We start from the raw sequence: 17,203 nt of genomic DNA on the forward strand, positions 1-17,203 counted from the left end.
GCCTGTCTCATTCACTCTCACCTTTATTTGGGTTTATGCATCTGTGACGTTGCAGTGCCTCAAAGGTATGGTTTTCTGACACCTTCCCTACTCAACAGTGCTTCATGGCTTAAAGGACATGGCCTCTTCTACATACACTCCTCAAGGGGCAACCTGCTGGTTTGTGCCTGCTTTTCTCACCTTCAACAATGCTCTTGGGGTCCATTTTTATGCTCTGAAAACCAACGGAATTCAATGGGGAAGAAGCCATATAAAAAAGATAATTTAGTAAGTAACAGGATATAAAATTAACACAATTGATAGCCCTTATGTATACACATAACCAGTGATAACCAGCTACAAGATAAAATGGAAGATCGTATTTCCAATAACAACAATAAAAGAAAGATAAAATACTTAGGAATAAACTTGAGAAATGTGTAAAGCCTGTGTAAGAAAACCTTAAAACACTCCTTAAAGACTAAGTGTAATTTTAAATAGAAAGCCATATACAGTTCTTAGAAAGACTCAATAAAGATGTCAACCTTTCTTAAATATATTTGTAATGATATTATTCCAATAAAAATACCAGCACATACTGTTTTGGAGTTAGATAGGTTGATTATAAAATTCAAATGGGAAGGTAAGAATAGCCAGGAAATCCCTGAAATAACAATGGTGAGGGGCAGCCTTATCCATTATTAGAACATATTATAAAACGAATACAATTGAAAGAATATGGTATCTATGCATAAACAGACCAAAAAATGTTCATAAATGGACCCAGGTATATATGGATATTTCATAAATGATGAAGGTGGCATCTAAAATCAATGGGGGAAATGAGGGCTTATAAGTCAGTTTTATTGGGACAACTCATAGTCATTTAGTGAAAGATAAAATTGTATCCATATTGCTCACCATGTACTACAATCAGGATAAATTCCAAATGGATCCTAAATCTAAATGTAAAAAATGCACCCATACACGTTTAGAAGAAACCAGGAGTAATTCTAACACTTGGGAGTGAAGAAACCTAACCACGACCCAAAATCCAAAAAATAAAAGATAAATCTGACTACATAAAAATAAAATATATTGCTTGTCAGGACACATTAAAAAAGTCAGAAGGTAAATGATACGCTGAAAAAAGTTTGCAACATATCACAAAAGGCTAACATCCCTAAAATATAAAGATTTCCTAAAAACTGAGAAGAAAATAATAACCCGGTAGAGAAAATTGGCAAAAAAAAGGAACAGTTGACAGAGTAGAAATGCTAGCAACCCTCAGACATCTGCAAAGCTGTTCAACTTCACTCAAAATACAAACATACAAGCTAAAAACTACACTGAGGTACCATTATTAATGGGAATTATAATGTATAATCTTTTATGAACTATGGTTGCTAATCAGTTTCTTTAAAAGTGATCACACTGGGCATCAAAGCAGATCAGAGCCAGACATGAAAGCACTAAAAAATCAAACTGTGGGACCCTGACGTAACTGTACTGATAAAATTGTTGTCGAATGACGTTTTTGTATTTTGAATCCATATTTCTCATCTGGAAAAATGTTAATACCTAAACTCAATGTAATAGCACGTAATACGTTGTTGTTGTTTTTGTTGGGTGCCAACAAGGTGATTCTGGCTCATAACAAGCCCATGCAACAGAGTGGAACTGTCCCGTAGAGTTTTCTAGGCTGTAACGTTGTTGTTGTTTTTGTTGGGTGCCAACGAGGTGATTCTGGCTCATAACAAGCCCATGCAACAGAGTGGAACTGTCCCGTAGGGTTTTCTAGGCTGTAACTTTTACAGGAATAGATTGCCGGGTCTTTGTGCTGAAGAGCAGCTTGTAGGTTTGAACCACCAGCCTTTTGGTTAACAGTCAAGCACTTAACCATGGTGCCACCAGAGCTACTTATTTAACACATAGTCAATTTTTTAATTCTCATGTAGGAAAGAAATGACTAATTTTTAAACTCTAGATTATTATTAGTGATAATAAAACCAGAAGCCAAAAACAAACCAAGGTTTTGTGATATGAATTATGTGAGCTTCTAGAAAATATATGGCAGAAAACACAGGTACCATATGTCAATAAAGGAAGGACTTTCAGAGTTCACATGGAGACAGTGGATTTTTTTATTTCCTGTTCACAGTTCTAATGGGAGAGTCCACAACCAGCTGTTTTAAAGAATCAATTTGCATCTAATTCATGAATGCTGATATAGTTCTTTGCTCAGGTCAAGAAGCTGATCTATCTTTAAGGTATGTGGCATAGACTGAGGAAAAGGCTCAAGAATATTTAGATATGTCCATGCTGTTAAACATAAACTGAGTCATGCAACTAGGCATATACTATGATTTTGCCAGAGTACATGTTGAATAAACCCTTGTTTACAAAAATGATCAAAAATTTAATCTCACCCAGGTGACAAAAGGAGGAACTGAGACTAGTAATATAAATATACTGTGGGGACTGTACGTGACTTAAATTCCACCCTAATGTAGCAAGAATTCAGTGGACAATGTCTACATAAAGTAAACGAGCGAATAGTAACAGGCATGTTGTTTAGTGATATGGAGATGACCACTAGGAGAACCAGGAACAGAAAAGGTGACCCTCAGGAATATCACAGTATTAAGTCATATAACAGGGTTTGTTGCTTTTCATCATAATACCTGGCATGATACTTAGACTTTTTTTTTAATTATAAGCCTAATTAATTAAAAAAAAATACAATAGAAAAAATTAACATTTTGAGTATTGGTCAAAATTTGGTTGCTACTGCCCAACATGAACATATTAACAAAAAATAGAATATTCCTATCTTAGATACATCAGTTAGGCTGTTCTGTTGTTTACCACAGTGGTTTCTTTGGGAGGGCTGGATGTTACTGTGGGTTACAGGTCCTCATTTCTTGGATCCACTGATCACTAAGATTTTATGGCCCATTTACCATATTTGCTCATATTTTATATGTATAGAGGTTCATTCTGTGCTTCTAAATGCAGACTCCAGTCTTTGGTTAAAACTGAGATTTTTTACATAACCACCTGGAGGCCCTGTAGGAAGCGATGGCCACTTGCAGACTACTGCTCTTATGTTCCATCTTGGATCAGATTGAAGCATTCAGAGTATGAGGATGAATAAATGAAAAAAGAGAGAATGAAAAGGGAGAAAAGTGGGGGAAGGGTATAATCCATATTCCCACAATGACGAAAAGAACACTGTTGGGTACTAGAGGCCAGTTGCCAAGTTTTGTAACATAAGTAGGACAGCAGCATGCTGCAGAGGCAGAGCACCATTTAAGAGAAAGGGTATGAACTTGAGAGATTTAGATCTGGGTCTCTTCTGGCACTTAATAACTGAGTGACTTTGAGCAAATGACTTTACTGAGCCTCAGTTGTCTCACCTATAAAACATGCCATGTGTAAAGAGTATACTATAAATAGTCGATCCTCACTGATTGTGGATTCTGTATTTTTGAATTTGTCTACTTGTAAAATTTATTTTGTAGCCCCACAATCAATACTCATGGTGCTTCAATGCCCATTGCCAGACACGCGCACAGTGGTAAACACTTGAGTTGAGTGACACACACGTTTCCAGCTGAGGTTGAACAAGGTGGTGCTCTGCCCTCTCATTTGAGCTGTCATGCATAAACATACAGTCCACTTAGTGCCTTGTCTCTCGAATTTTTGTGCTTTTTTGTTCATGATTTTGCTGCTTAAAAGGGTCCCCAAGCTTAGTGCTAAAATGCTCTAATATTCCTAAATACAGGAGGCTGTGATGTGCCTTAGAGAGAAACTATGTGTGTTAGGTAAGCTTTTTTCAGACATGAGCAATAGTGCTGTTGACTGTGTGATTACTGTTAATCAATCAATATGGTGCATCTAGGAAAAAGAAGAGGAAACTCACCAATCTGTACTTGAGGCTGCTTCAGAAAGTGTTAGAGTAACATCTATATTACATGACAAAGTGATGGAAAAGAGGCTAAATTTGTAGATTCAATGAGATGATGACAGATTAAAAAAGCATGGTGGAACGCCTTGTGGGAATGAAAGCCAAAGAAATTTACAGTCACATTACTCAGGGTTCGGAAAATGTTAAACCTCCTCATCTAGTGTTCTATTTTGAAGAAATTACATGTAGTTAATTATTTGTAAATATATATATATTAAGTAAGGTGTCTTTAAACGGAAACACATATAACATGATTATGTATTGGTTGATTGATGAAAATGTACTGAGGCTTATAGGAAACTAAACCTGTATTTCTGCTGGGAGCAATGACTTAGGATTCACAAATTACGTCCTCACGATGATTTAACAGACCATAACTTCCACGAATAATGAGAAGCAACTATGTTTAGTATATACTAGTACGTAGTCTATAATAGATTCCCAATAAATCACATTATTAACAATAATATATTATTACAGACAATTTGCTCTGTTGTCTGATACCAGCTTACTCAATTCCTTTGGCAATATCTGGGTGCTAGATAAGGAATTAACAGTAGAAGGAAGTTTTCCTACTCTTACCGCAATCATGAGGTCTTTCACCAGTAGATTTTCCAATGTTTAGTTAATATTATGCATCTAATAAACTATTTACTCCACAGATTATACTGGAAAGGCATTTTCCCCCAATGTGTGCTCAGTTGGGCCTGTGTTCTGACTGAAGGCTTTGCCACACTCATTGTAATAACAACACTTCTCTCCAGTGTGGACAGACTGGTACTGGGTAAGCACTGACAACTGGCAAAAGGTTTCCCCACACCACGTTATAGGGCCTCCCTCCAATGTAGATTTTCTAATGTCTAATAAGGCATCAGGATTGGAGGAAGACTCATTAACAACCTGCAATATGCAGATGGCACAACCTTGCTTGCTAAAGTGAAGAGGACTAGAAGCATCTACTGATGAAGATCAAAGACTACAGCCTTTAGTATGGATTACATCTCAACATAAAAAAACAAAAATCCTCACAACTGGACCAATAAGCAACATCATGATAAATAGAGAAAAGATTGGCGTTGTCAAGGATTTCATTTTACTTGAATTCACAATGAATGCCCACATGCAGTCAGGAAATCAAACAACATATTGCATTTGGGCAAATTTGCTGCAAAAGACCTCTATAAAGTGTTAAAAAGAAGAGATATCACTTTAAGGACTAAGGTGTGCCTGACCCAAGCCATGATATTTTTCAATTGCTTCATATGCATGTAAAAGTGGACAATGAATAAGGAAGACCGAAGAAGAATTGGTGGTTCTGCATTACGGTGTTGGCCAAAAATATTGAATATACCATGGACTGCCAGAAAAACAAAGAAGTCTGTCTTGGAAGAAATACAGCCAGAGTGCTCCTTGGAAGCGAGGATGGCAAGATTCTTCTCATGTACTTTGGACATGTTATCAGGAGGGACCAGTCCCTGGAGAAGGACATCATCCTTGGTAAAGTAGAGGGTCAGCAAAAAAGAGAAAGACCCTCAACAAGATGGATTGACACAGTGGCTGCAACGATGGGCTCAAGCGTAGCAAAACTATGAGGGTGGTGCAGGACCAGACAGTGTTTCGTTCTGTTGTACGTAGGTCGCTATGAGTTGGAATCGACTTGATGACACCTAACAGCAACAACAAGGCCAGCTTTTGCACTTAAAGTCTTTCTACGTTCTTCACATTTGTAGCATTGTTCTCCTGTGTAACTTTTCTAATGTTCAGTAAACCCTGGACTGAACCATATCCTGCAATTGTTACCTCCAAGCATTTCTATCCTGAGGGGTGTGTGTTGTGATGTTGGACAAGTCATTTACTGGGTCTCTGATTTCTCTCAGCCTTGTTCTGCTCACAGAGGTTCCCCTCATTAACTAATTTTCAACGAGGCCCACAATTGTGACTTTCAGTCTCTTTCTGGGTTGCTTAGTTCTTCCCTGAGTGAACATTATAATTCTCAGTGCAGGCTGCCCTCTGATTGATGGGTTTCCCACGATCTTCCTGCTTACAGGGTTTCTCCCATAATGGATTCTCTGATGCTCAGTGAGGCTTATTCTCTAACTGAAGGCTTTCCTATAGTCATTACATTTTACACACTGATGTCAAAAGGAGGATGAGTTGCACTCATAATGTTTCTCTACTGTCTGAGCCCCCCGATGGCTGAATCAATATAGACTGGCAAGTAAAGTTTTTACTACACTGATTACAAAGAAAGCTTTTTTTCTCCAGTGTGTTTTTTGAGATGATTAAAGACTTCCATTCTGAGTAAAGGCTTTTCAAAAGTAGTGTTTCTTGCCTGTGTGAAGTCTCCAATGTTGATTAAAGATTGATCTTCATTAGTCAGTTGCAAAAGGACAAATATTGTATAAGACCACTATTATAAGATCTTGAGAAACAGTTTAAACTGAGAAGAACATACTCTCTTGTGGTTACGAGAGGGGGGAGGGAGGGAGGGTGGGAGAAAGGTACAAGAACTACTTTAGGTGAAGGCAAGGACAACACTCAACACAGTGGAGGTCAGCACAACTGGACTAAACCAAAGCAAAGAAGTTTCCTGAATAAAATGAATGCTTCGAAGGTCAGCAAAGCAGGGGCAGGGCTTTGGGGACCATGGTTTCAGGGGGCATCTAAGTCAATTGAAATAATAAAATCTATTAAGAAAACATTCTGCATCCCACTTTATAAGAGTGGTGTCTAGGGTCTTAAAAGCTAGCAAGCCGCCATCTAAGATGCACCAATGTGTCTCAACCCACCTGGATCAAAGGAGAATGAAGAACACCAAGGACACAAGGTAATAACGAGCCCAAGAGACAGAAAGGGCTATATGAACCAGAGACGACATCATCCGGAGACCGGAAGAACTAGATGGTTCCCAGCCACAACTGATGACTGCCCTGACAGGGAACAAAACAGAGAACCCCTGAGGGAACAGGAGAACAAATTCTCATAAAAAGACCAGACTTAATGGTCTGACTGAGACTAGAAGGACCCCAGTGGTCATGGCCCCCAGACCTTCTGTTGGCCCACGACAGGAACCATTCCCGAAGCTAACTCGTCAGACATGGATTGGACTGGACAGTGGGTTGGAGAGGGATGCTGGTGAGGAGTGAGCTGCTTGAATCAGGTGGACACTTGAGACTATGTTGGCATCTCCTGCCTGGAGAGGAGATGGGAGGGTAGACAGGCTTAGAAGCTGGCAAAATGGACACGAAAAGAGAGAGTGGAAGGAGGGAGCGGGCTGTCTCATGGGGGGCGGGGGGAGAGAAATTGGGAATATGTAGCAAGGTGTATGTAAGTTTTTATGTGAGAGACTGACTTGATTTGTAAACTTTCACTTAAAGCACAATAAAAATTATTTATAAAAAAATGAATATTACCTGTCAGTACTGTGTTTCTTTAAAAAAAATTAACTATATGAGACCAAACAGTCAACAATTACTTTAAAACTGAGAATGTATGGGGGAAATTATATTAATGTATGGGGAAATTAGATTAATGGAAAAGAAACAACCAGAACAAAAACAATGAGAACATTCATGCATTGTAAAGAATATAACCAATGTCACTGAACAATTTGTATAGAAATTGTCAAATGGGAACCTAAACTGCTGTGTAAACCTTCATCGAAAACATAATGAAATATTCTTCAAAAAAAAAATTGATCTTTGACAAAGATTTCACACTCATCCCATTTACAGGGTCTAGTTCCAGTTTAGACTTCCATATGTTGAATAGGCCATTGCTTGAGCTAAAGGTTTTCCCACACTCTTCACATACAGCTGGTGGGTCTAGAGTGTAACTTCTTAGGTGTTCAGTGAGCTCTGTATTTAAAATGAGGACTGTCATGCTCACCCTCCTACAAGGATTTCTCTGTGAGGTAGAGACTGATTTTGTGGATTATGTACAAGTTAGAGACCTTAAGCTTGACTTGTTTCTCAACTGTGAACGTACCGACAGCTTTCCTAACCTTTCCTCCAACAGGATGTTCCACTCTTGGGGCCCTGAGAAATTTCACTGTTGGATGTGTCCCCATGGAGTTTCCTTTCTTCAGAAAATATTTGTTTTGGACACAAATCTCTGTATTTGCTTCTGAAAATCACCACTACAAACTATAAATAGACTATCTAAGGAATAGCATGAATTCAATGAAATGAGTATGATTCCAATTTGAGGCAACTGTTTCAATACATGGGTAACAGAGCTTCTTCACACAGGAGAGGGAAGTGGTTAGCATGAGACAAGCAAGCCAGCAGCAGGGTGAGAAGACTTAGGTGAATGTCACGGAAAGAAGGCAAAGCACAATAAAAAGTCAGTTGAGATGAGTGGGAGCGACAGTATTTGAGGATAAGAATACACTGTCTTAAGCCTTTGCAATGTCAAAGTGATGCAAATACATAGTGTAGAAATGTGAAATAAGTACAAAAATTTTGGATATGTATCAACCAGAATTAAGAAGACAGGAAAGGAAAGTTGAAGACAATGATTCTGAGGTTGATTTATAATTACAAGAAATGAAGAATCATAAGACAGGGATCATGGTAAATATGAGAGTATGTCCCAGAGACATTTCTCTCAAAAGCAATTCAAGAGACAGTAAGTAAAGGTACAGTAGAAGCCTTGTTTCATTTGAGGTGCTTATTCTAAGTCAGGAATTTATGGTCTCCTGAAGTCTCTTATTTTTTTTTTTTTCTGGGACTTCTTAAATTGATCCCTCTTTTGAGCTTTGCTGCTAGGTATAAAAGCAAAAGAGAATTAAGTATGGCGGATTGGGGGAAGTATAGCATGTTTTTGACATATAAAATCAAAGGTATACAAAAAAGTAAAGAATATTTTATTCTCTAAAGATAGTTAGGAAAGGCAGAATACTCTTACATTGAATGCACAGGGTTGGCTTTCTGGAAGATGTATCTTTAAGGAGCGGGGAAGGAATGCCGAAAGTATGATAAGGAAAGAAGATGTCAGTGGCAGAGGTATTCAGCCTTTAAGGCCAACTGGAAACAAGGGAAGCCAGAGGAGGAAGAAAACAATGGGAGAGATGGTAGAAGAACTTGAGACTTAAAAAAAAATTTTTTTTGGATGGGTGGACTGCTGGGGGAAATTAAATGTTATTATGGAATTATTGTTATTAAGTGTGATGTTACTGTATTATACACAAAATATCATTATTCTTAGGAAACATATTAAAGTGTTTAGAGGTAAAGTATTATGGTGGTTCAAATACTTGTCAAAAATTTTTTGAAAAGAAAATGAAAGGGAGTGTGCCTATAAACCCAAAAAACCAAACCCAGTGCCGTCGAGTCGATTCCGACTCATAGCGACCCTATAGGACAGAGTAGAACTGCCCCATTGAACTTCCGAGGAGCGCCTGGCGAATTTGAACTGCCGACCCTCTGGTTAGCAGCTGTAGCACTTAACCACTATGCCACCAGGGTTTCCAGTGTGCCTATATATATGAGATAAAGCAAATGTGGCAAAATGTTTTTTAAAATGTTACTTCACCAAAATAAAAAAAGAGTTTATTAAGAAGAGGAAAGAAATCATACATGCAAAGCAATAGGAACCCATCAGGTTTTACATGAGAGGAGTCTTTGTGATTGATGGCTATAGAGGCAGATGTTGAGGAATGTGCACCAGATTGGGAATCAAAGGGCATCAGTTTTTGCCTCATTTTGTCTCTAACTAGAAATTGACCTTGAGCAAGTCTGGTTTGTAACCTATAAAACATGGGGTTGGATCAGTAGATTTCAGTCCTCCTCTCACTTTTTTTTTAAATCACTAGAAGAACTCTTTTTAGGAGTTTCAGTATAGAAAATGGATCAAAGAAAAGCTGTTCCAGCTGAAGTAAAGAGGATAGTCAGCCCTGCCTGACTAACCTGGTCCTACTCATGGCTGACAGCCAGGTAGTATACGAGGAGCCACCTAGTATTCCAGGGAACGCGGTTTGAAAACCAGTGGATTTGCTGCTTTTGGAAGGCCTTTATACAATTTCAATCAACTGCTTCTTAAAGTTGTGTGTACTTGTAACATATACGTTTGTGAGGCAATTAGCAAACTAAGAAGCTCTGAGGTTCTTATAGCGAGAAGAAATCAACTAACTGAAAAGCTATTGGAATTATTTAAAGATGAAATATTAAAGAACCGAGGAGTAAAAGAGGCCAGTGTTCCGTATCTGGTGTCCTCCTACATCACAGGATTAAATAGGATGATATGTGAAAACACTGTATAGTGTCTAATACAAAATAAACATACAATAAATGTTAGCTGAATCTGGATCTAGAAAGTGACACCTCCTCTTAAATGTAAGAGATAAAAAAAAAAAAAGAGAGATAGGAGAGGAAAAATTACAAAAGGACCAAAATGACCCCAGGAGAATCCATCTCCTCATCTCTTTTAGGGAATTGCGTTCTGGAGAGTTACATTTGAGCTGAATTTCCACTGGTTGGAGCTGGATATTCTTTGAATCCTGTGAGGTCCCTAGAGATGTCCTTTCCTCCAGGAACTTTCTCTGTCCCTTGTTACAGGTTGAGGCCTGAGAATGGGTGAAGGAGGAACAAGTGGGTCATATGTTATTTAGGGCAGCAGTTTAGAAGTAAGATGAGGCACAGCTAAAGCCTGATAGCGATTTTGCCCTCCTTGTACCTAACCATCTGTGGTGGAGATTTAAGTCCCAGTTCTCCCATGGCAGGTCTTTTCTGTTTGCTTCTCCAGACCTACTTTATTATTATTTTTTTTAACTGAAATTTAGATGAAGGTTTACAGAACAAACTAGTTGCTCTTCAAACAGTTAGTACACACACTGTTGTATGACATTGGTTAACAAACCCACGACATGTCAACACTCTCCCTTCTCAACCCTGGGTTCCTTATTACCACCTTTCCTGTTCCCTCCTACTTTCCAGTCCCTGTTCCGGGGCTGGTGCACACCCCCTTTAGTCCTGTTTTGTTCCATAGGCCTGTTCAATCTTTGGCTGAAGGGTGAACCTCAGGAGTGGCCTCATTACTGAGCTGAAAGGGTGTCCGGGGTACATACTCTCAGGGTTTCTCCAGTCTCTGTCAGGCCAGGAAGTCTGGTCTTTCTTTTTGAATCAGAATTTTGTTCTACATTTTTCTCTAGCTCTGTCTGGGACCCTCTATTGTGATCCCTGTCAGAGCAGTCAGTGGTGGTAGCTGGGCACTGTCTTGTTGTACTGGACTCAGTCTGGTGGAGGTCATGGTAGTTGTGGCCCATTAGTCCTTTGGACAAATCTTTCCCTTATGTCTTTAGTTTTCTTCCTTCTTCCTTGCTCCCGAAGTGGTGAGACCAGTGGAGTGTCCTAGATGGCCGCTCACAGGCTTTTAAGACGGCAGATGCTACTCACCAAAGTAGAATGTAGAACATGTTCTTTATAAACTCTGTTATGCCAGTTGAGCTAGATGTTCCCTGAGACCATGGTCCCCACAGCCCTCAGCCCAGCAATTCGATCCCTCAGGGAGTTTGGGTGTGTCTTTGGAGCTACCATGGCCCTGCCTTGTGCAGGCTGTGCTGGCGTCCCCAGTATTGTGTGCTGTCTTACCCTGCACCAAAGTTACTGCTTATCTATTGTCTATTAAGTGTTTTTCCATCCCCACACTTGTAACCATCAAAAATTGTTTCTTTTTGTATGTAAACCTTTTCATGAGTTTTTACAGTAGTGGTCTCATACAATATTTGTACTTTTATGATTGACTTACTTCACTCAGCATAATGCCCTCCAGATGCATCCATGTTATGTGATGCTTCACAGATTCATCGTTGTTCTTTAACATTGTGTAATGCTCTGTTGTGTGTACACACCACAGTTTGTTTATCCATTCATCTGTTGATGGGCATCTAGGTTGTTTCCATCTTTTTGCTATTGTGAACAATGCTGCAATGAACATGGGTGTTCTATTCTGGAGAACATTCCATGTATGTTGGAAAAGAATGTGTACTTTGCAGCTTTGGGGTGGAGTGTTCTGTATATGTCTATTAGGTCAAGTTGGTTGATTTTGCTCTTTAGCTCTTCTGTATCTTTATTGAGTTTCTTTCTAGATGTTCTGTCCTTTACTGACAGGGGTGTGTTGAAGTCTCCTACTATTATTGTGGAACTGTCAATTTCTGTTTTCAGTGCTGTGGAGCCTTGTCATTGGGTGCGTACATGTTTATTATAGTCAAGTCTTCATGACGGATCATTCCTTTAATCATTATATAGTGCCCTTCTTTGTCTTTTATGGTGGATTTTGTTTTGAAGTCTATCATGTCTGAGATTAGTATTGCCACTCCTGCTCTTTTCTGGTAATTATTTGCTTGATATATTTTTTTCCATCCTTTGATTTTTAATAAATTTACATCTTTGTTTCTAAGGTGTGTCTCTTGTAGACAGCATACTGATGGATCCTGTTTTTTATCCATTTGGTCACTTTGCGTCTCTTTATGGGTGCATTTAGGCAATTTACATTCAGTGTAATTATTGACAGGTGTGAGTTTGTTGCTGTCATTTTGTAGGGCTTTTTTGTTTTTTTCGTGGTGCTAACATTTTCTTTGTTCCTCTAACTCTCCTGTGCTGAGTTCCTTTTGTTTGTGGATTTCTTTTTCATTTCTTTTGTTTTCATAGATGTTGTTTTTTGTTGAGACATTATGTTTTTCTTCTTTATTTTGATGAGCAGGTTTGTTAACCTTCTTTGTGGTTACCTTGAAATTTATCCTTATCTTCCTAGGTTTGATCTAGTCTATTATTACTTGGTATCACCTTGCCTTCCTCTCCATTAGAAAGTTCTATACCTATACTGTTTGTTCCTTCTTTTATAGTTCTGACATTGTTGTCAATTACAGATTAACTTCTCTGGTTCCCTGTTGCAATTGTTTTGGTTTTGGATAGTCCTAGGTTGGTATCTGGCTGGTACAATCTTGCCTCCTAGATTCAGGCTGTGGTCTGATGTTTTATCTCAGGCCAAAGGACTCCCTTTAATAATTCTTGTAAGTTTGGCTTGGTTTTTACATATCCCCTTAATTTCTCTTTATCTGAAAAGGTCCTAATTTCACCATCATATTTGAACAAAAGCTTTGCAGGATATATTATTCTTGACTGGCAATTTTTGTCTTTCAAGGCTTTATATATGCCATCCTATTTATTGCCTTCTTGCCTGCATGGTTTCTGCCAAATAATCAAAGCTTGATCTTATTGTTTCTCCTCTGTATGTGACTTTTTTTTTTTTTTTTCTCAAGCTGCACGCAGGATTTTTTTTGTCTTTGGTTTAAGTAAGTGTGATTATGATATGCCTTGGTGGTTTTTTTGGGGGTCTATCCTATCTGGGGTTCATTGAGCTTTTTGGATGGTCAGCTTTTCATCATTCATGATATTAAGGAAGTTTTCTGTCAGCAATTCTTCGATGATCTTCTCTGTGTTTTCCATTTTCTCTCCCTGTTCTGGAACTCTGACTCACAAATTTTTGCTTTTGATTGTATCCCACGTATTTCTCTGGGTTTCTTCATTTTTCTTTTTTCTGATTTTCCCTCAAACAGAGTGGTATCCAGGTGTTTTTCTTCAATTTTGCTGATTCTGTCTTCCATCGTTTCAAACCCTCTCCTTAGACCTTCTGTGACACTGTCCATTTCTGAAATCTTCTTATTTATCTTTTGGATTTTTAATTGTCGTTTCTGTGTGATTTCTAGTTGTGAGTTAATTTTGGCATTTTGTTCCTGTATTACTTTCCTGAATTGTTCCATTTTTTGTCTGTATTTTACATGAATTTGTCCACCTTTTCCATAAATTTGTCTATTTTTTCCTCATTTTTGTCTGCTTTTTGCTTCAACTCTTGGATTGCTCTGAATATTAGAGATTTGAATTCCCTTTCAGGTAGTTCTAGTCCCTTTTCTTCTACTGGAAAGTCATCTGGTGTTTTATTTTGGATGCTTACTGGAACCATCTTGTCCTTTTTTTTTCAATATGTTTTGATACTGTCTGTTGTCTTCAGAACATTCAGTAGTTATTTTCTTCATTTCTCGATTGTAGATTTGTTTGTTTTGTCCTGCTTTTTTGTTTTGTTTAGTTATGTCTGACCAGGCAGGCTGTGCATCCTCTGTTGTTTGCTCATCTCTAGTCACAGCACTTTTTACCTCCTTGTCCAATGGCAGGGCCAGTCAATCAGCTAGGGTGCAGCAGGGCAGGTACAGCTGAAGGGGAGGGGCTGGGATGGGCTATTTGTGGCACTACTAGGGCGACAGGGCAGGGCAGGAATCAGTGCTGGGCAGGTTCCAGTAGGCTGTGCCTGTGCTGCTCAGGGGTGTGATGTTCAGTGCACTGTGCACATAGGCAGGAAAGATGTGGGAGGTTGTGATGTGTGGAGCTAATAGGGGTATGGGAAAGAGGAGAAACAGGAGCTAAAAACAAACAAGCAAAGAAAGAAAGACAAAGACTGCTAAGGGAGATTGCCTGTGGAGGGGAGAGAAAAGAAACCAAAAAATGGAGAAAAGCAAAGAAGAAAAAAAAGAAAAAGGGAAAAAGAAAGAAAAAAAATAACTAGATGAAATTTGGAAAAGAAAAAAACATGAGAAAAGCCCCCAGGAGTCCCAGATTCCCACCAGTGGGGCTGCTAAGATGGGGGAAGTGGCTCCCTGGCTGTGCAGTATAGCCTGGCTAGAGGGGGTATAGATGTTACACAGCACCAGGTATTCAGGGGATGGGAAAAGAAGACAACTGTAGAGAGACGAGAACTTAGAAATGAGGAAAGACAGAAAGGGAAAAAGAGAGAAAAGAGAAAAAAAAAAAGAAAGAAAGAAAGAAAGAAAAGAAATGCCCCTAGGGATCCCACCTACCTGGCTGCATAGATTCGGTGGTGGCTCCTAAGCCGTGCAGTGCAGCCCGCTAGAAGGGGCTCCCAAGCTGCGAAAAGAAAAGAAACAAAACGAAGCAAAACAAGGCAAAAAGAAAGAAAGAAAGAAAAACCTCAGGGATCCCACCAGCATGGTGTCCCGGGCCGGGGGAGTGATTCCCCAGTTGAGTGTGGTTTCACAGCCTTTCAAGAAGAAGCAAAGATGGCACTTGGAGCCAGGTGTTCCCGAGAAAGGAGGGCGAGGTGGTAGGAGGCACAGAAGAAACCAAAAGAGAAAGAACCAACAGCTCAGGAGCCTGGCCAGTGTGGCAGGGCGAATCCAAGCAGCCTAAGGCCAAAGCAGCTGGCTCCCAGCCAAGGCATTGTGACTGGCGGGAAGCAGAGGAGGCCGAAGAGGGGAGGAAGAAGGGCGGTTATGACAGTGTATATCGCTCCTTACTGGGTGCTCTGTCTCCTGCTGGGAACTTCATGAAGCTGCTTTCCCCTACTCTCTGTCTGTTGATCTCTGATGTGGGTGGGGCTAATCCAAGTGGCATGGATGCTGCACTTCCTGGCTGGCAGAGCCACCGCAGCCAGCCAGGAAGCTCGGAGGTAGAGCAGCGGGCAGAGAATAGGGGGTGGGAAAGCATGTGTCGCTGGTTACTGGGTGCTCTGGAAGTTCCAAGAAGCTGGTTTACCGTGCTCCCTGTCTGCTGATCCCCAACAAGAGTCCAAGATGGTCGATCTATGCTGCATTAGGGATGGGGCCCTCTGCAGGTATCTCTCCTCACTCGCTGTCCTCTGTCAGTTTCTTATTCCATTCAGTGCTTGGTTGAGTTCTTTATCTCTTCATTTGACACTTCAGGTTCCAGGAATGATGTTTGTCTCTGCTTTACTTAGTTTTTCTGGTCTTTGCTGTAGAGGTATGGTGTGGTGCTTCTGTCTATGGCACCATGTTGGCCGAAAGTCTCGATCTACTTTCTACTGTGGTCTGGACCCCCAGAGAGTTACCTGCATGGACAGCATCAATGGATTCTGTTGTCCTCTGCCTTCTGGTTTTGTTTTTTCCAATAGGAGGCACTGGCAGATCAGAAGGCAGCTGAACAGTGAAGTTGGAGTGTTTATTTTCCTGGTCCTCTCTATACGGTCTATATGAGTTGAAATTGACTCAGTGGCAATGGGTTTGGTTGGTTTAATGGGCTTCCTGTCAGGTGCCATGGCTAACTTTGATCCTTTGCCCAAGGCCATAGCTTTGCCCAAGGTGCCCCTCTCCCTTTAGGGCTAGCAGTGGTAATGACTCCCTGCTGTTGATAGTCCTGGAAGACTTCATGTACTTTATTGATTTCTTTAGACTTTACCCATCCCTTTGTAATTATTCCTTTTAACATTAAATGACCCATTTTGAGTGTCTCATCTGTTTCCTGCCTAAACCTTGAATGAATAATTTCCCTCTCCTCATTTTTCACCTGCCATCTGGCTTATCAAACTCTGTTATGGATTGAACTGTGTCCCCCCAAAATATGTGTTGTAAACCCTAACCCCTATGTCCGTGATTATTATTCCATTCGGGAGTGGGTTGTCTTTGTTATGTTAATGAGACAAGATTAGCGTAGGGTGTATCTTAAGTCAATCTCTTTTGAGATATAAAAGAGATTAAACAAGCCAGCAGAGCAGGGATGTGGGAAGACACATGCCAAGCCACATGAAGATTGCCCAGGAACAGAAGCTCCAAGAGACAAAGACCTTCCTCCAGAGCTGACAGACAAAGCCTTCCCCTAGAGCTGGCACCCTCAGTTCAGACTTCTATCTTCCTAAACTGTGAGAAAATAAATTTCTATTTATTAAAGCCTTCCACTTATCATATTTCTGTTATACCGGCACTAGATAACTAAGAATTTGGTACCAGAAGAGTGAGGTATTGCTCTAACAGATACCTAAAATGTGGAAGCAATTTTGGAATTGGGTAATTGGGAATTGGCTGGATGGCAATGGGTTTGGTTTTGGTTTAAAAGTAAAAGCCTAGGTTGCCTTGAACAGACCGTTGGTAGAATTATGGACATCAAAGGCAATTCTGGTGAGGGCTCAGAAGGAAGTGAGAAGAGCTATACAGAAGGTCTTGTTGCTAGAAATATGGACATGAAATGTGTTTCTGGTGAGGCTTTAAAAGAAAATGATGAACATGTGATTGGACAATGGAGGAAGGGCGGTACTTTTTATGGAGTGGCAAAGAACTTGCCAGAATTATGTTCAAAAGTTTGGTGGAAGGTAGAACTTGTGAATGATAAACTTAGATACCTGGCTGATGAGATTTCTAAGCAAGATCTTAAAGGGGCCACATGGTTTATTCTTAGAGTAAAATGTGAGAGGAAAGAGATGGACTTAAAAATGAACTATGTGAAATGAAAACAG

This window comes from Elephas maximus, chromosome 1, assembly GCF_024166365.1.
Source record: "Elephas maximus indicus isolate mEleMax1 chromosome 1, mEleMax1 primary haplotype, whole genome shotgun sequence".
NCBI lineage: Eukaryota > Metazoa > Chordata > Mammalia > Proboscidea > Elephantidae > Elephas > Elephas maximus.